Raw genomic sequence first — 3,255 nt, 5'->3', positions numbered from 1 at the left:
GCAAACCAAATTGAGAAAGGATACCAGGTCAGACATCCCATCTTGTCATTGCTAGGGTCAAAATTAACTTCCCAATCTTTCTCGGGTTAGCCAATCTATAGAAACGAACAGGAAAATCATTAAATACTTTTAATTAATAATATTTTAAAAGTGACTGCAAAAATAATAAATACACAATGTACCATTCATTCATAAGCGAAATAAACATCTAGGATATTTAACCCTTATCACCTTTCTTCAGACTCAAATAAGTCATAATATACATATAGTAATTTTGTTAAAAAAAAAACAAATAGAATAAATCTATTATTATTAGTAGTATTAAGCTAACATTCATACTGCCGGAAATGACAGTTACACATTAATTCTGTTTTTCTGCTTTTGAAATTTCCGAAACATAGTTTAAAATCTGTCTATTGAAAATAGGTTGCAAATGCCTAAAAAATTGATGTTTTTTAAGACCCCATCTATTATTTTTAATTTTTACTTACCAATTTATGTTATAAATTCTTCCTTTAACAATAGAACATTGTTTTCGTTCCCAATGCTTCATGCTTTACTCAGGGCTGTAGGTAGTACCACTTTGCACAGTGAAAGAGAAACCAATGTTTCATAACAATCAGTTTTTATACTCCTGTAAAATGAAATATTATAAGAGAGTGTTCAGATAAAATGGCACCCGCGAGTTCACGCCGTTTTTTGAAAATTTTTTTGTAATAAATGGACAAATCATGCACATTTTATAACACTATCTTTGTTTTTTTTTTCGCTCTATTTAAAAAATTAAATTAGAAATAAATTTCTACTCATTGTAGGCCACAGGTGTTGTAGTGTTTTGACTTTTAATCGATTAGTTCTTGTCATTATTATCAATATTAATATTATTATTATTATATTGCAAAAATGTAAAAAATTACAAAAAAACAATACGTTAACTTGCGGTTTTTTTTCATATACATATATTGAAAATTAGAGTTCATACTTGGCCAAAGAAAACTTTTTATTATGGTAAATAGCCACACTAAATTTCAGTTATAACGGATTTATAGTTTTTGTATAATAATAATAACAATTTACGCTGCGTGAATAAAATTGCAAATTTTCAAATTGTTGCCGAGGCTAAACAGAAGTATTTTAAGGTGTGCAAATTTTTTGACATGCAGAGAAGCGCCTATATTTTCGAACCCATTTTGCTAAATTGCAATCAATTCTTCAATCCTTCTTAAATATAATTTGGTACGCTACACCACTGGAATATTTAATTTCTCGATCGTTTTTACTGTTCAACATACTAAGTTATTTCTCTATTTATTTGCCAGACCTTTTTTTTAATACCGTTAACGATTTCTCGTCCCTCATATAGGCAACCCACTTCACTGCAAAGTATTTGAGCGTAAGGCTGCAGTAGCAGTTCTGAATTCTTTTACTTATTAAGACTCGGTTTTCAAAATCAGAGTTTCAATATTAATAATCAATAAATAAAAACGTTTTTAAATTGGGGGTTGGAAGCGCAAATCGATGTTCTCTATGAATTTTTATGGCAAAATCAACAAAACGTAGCGGAGCTATAAACGCCACCCAGCCCTTTTCAAAAAATTTGATAGATGCTCGAGGGGATCTTTTGTTAACTAAATTGACACCACATTACTAAAGTGTAATAAAGAGAATTAATATTAATTATGTAATGTATTCTCACCTTAATTAACTATAGAAAGTAGCGTTCTAAAGTCTACCAGTATGATGAGCAAACGAAATCTAGAAGGGATGATTTGTTGTTTGAGTGGCTCTCACGTAAATAATTTCCAATTACCTCCCATTCTCAGGGCCAAAATTAACTACATAATGTTGCAAGGTGAAGACATCAAAAGCGTCGATTGTTTGAGTGGCACCAAAATTAATTCCTTCTCATTTAATGAACCATCTATAGAAACAGACAAGAAAAAGTAATTAATTACCATTTTTAAAGCAAGAAAGTCAATAACATTCACACTGAAAGATCAATTCCATATTAATTCTGCTGTTCTACATCTGCCATTTCTAAAACATTGTTTAAAAGTTGTCTATTTAGGCAAGTTACAAATGTCTAAGAAATTAATGTTTCTGGGACCCCATTTACTATTTTTAATTGATACTGTTTCATACCAGTTCATTGTCATAAATCCTTTTTTCAGCAACAGCTCCATTCTCAATAGAAAAATGGCATTTTCATGCTTTTTTTAGGGCCATAGGTACGGCTACGTTCTGGAGCAATTATCGACTAACACAGCCAATGCTCTATAATTTAATGGCATCTGGAGTCCTTCAAACGTTTCTAAAATGAAATCTTATGAAAAAGTATCCAGATATAATTAATTTAGCCTTCCTGGTAAATAACATGCATAATACATCGTTAAAGTAATGCCGAACTCTTTTTTCTGCTACATATATAATATAGCATGTATGCTCACCTTAATTAATCAACTACAAAAGCCTCCAAGATGAAAAGTTAACAGATAAAACACCATAAGAGAGACCAGGTATGTTATTTCAGCAGCACCAAAATGAACTTCTATCTCTACACTTGTTTATCTTCAATCTGTAAAAATAGAGAAATAACGATTTAACAATTATTGTATGAAGTAAATATATAATGAAATTGAATAAAAACACATAAAAAAGCAAATTTTAAAATGGTTGTCTGGCGTGGTTTGCCTTTCAAGACAAGATGCAATGTAGATGCACAAAATTCATCTGTTACGCGAAAAATTTTAAGTACTTAGTCCTTATCTATTCCTTTGTGTGAATAAAAAAAGAATTAAACACTCGTATTAAATAAATGAAACATAAAATAAAACAAAAACACGTAATAAAAAACAAAATAATAAAATGGCGACGTGGCATCTACTTCAAGACATACCTTGAACAACTTTATCAACTTAATTTATACTGTTGACAAAAGTTGCGTAATTTAACCAATCGCGTAACTAGTTTCATCCCCGTTTTACAGAATTGAATTTATGTGCGTTTTTGCTTCATCGCCTGATCGCAATTCCAAAAATAACTGATTACAAGAGCGAGAGAGACAGTAAAAGCATAAAGAAAGAGAGAAAAAAGGGATACATTACTTTGCTTCCTAATGAATCTCTGTTTTTGATTAAGAAGCATCTATCTTCTTGACCATTATTATTACTTTATTATAGTTTTATACTCTCATCACAATTTTCACAAATAAAGCTAACAGTTTTTTTTTCCGCATTTTTAACTATAAGCAACTTT

General features: G+C 30.1%; 1 long non-coding RNA gene across 2 annotated transcripts in view; it reads right to left on the bottom strand.

Moving 5' to 3' along the window:
• Window positions 1-3,155, bottom strand: part of LOC108742764 — a 6,810-nt gene extending 3,655 nt beyond the window's left edge. Inside the window, exons 1-3 of one of the 2 annotated variants that reach the window (XR_003231693.1) lie at window positions 2,448-3,155; window positions 2,143-2,311; window positions 1,697-1,921 (exon numbers count right to left, since the gene is read on the bottom strand). This is a non-coding gene — a long non-coding RNA (uncharacterized LOC108742764). The remainder of the gene's footprint in view (window positions 1-1,696; window positions 1,922-2,142; window positions 2,312-2,447) is intronic. The other variant, XR_003231692.1, reaches the window with a different exon arrangement.
• Between the last annotated feature and the right edge of the window lie 100 nt (window positions 3,156-3,255).

This window comes from Agrilus planipennis, unplaced genomic scaffold, assembly GCF_000699045.2.
Source record: "Agrilus planipennis isolate EAB-ADULT unplaced genomic scaffold, Apla_2.0 scaffold368, whole genome shotgun sequence".
Classification (NCBI taxonomy): Eukaryota; Metazoa; Arthropoda; class Insecta; order Coleoptera; family Buprestidae; genus Agrilus; species Agrilus planipennis.
The sequence above is the reverse complement of the archived record's forward strand: the minus strand, read 5'-3'. Positions and strand labels throughout refer to the sequence as shown.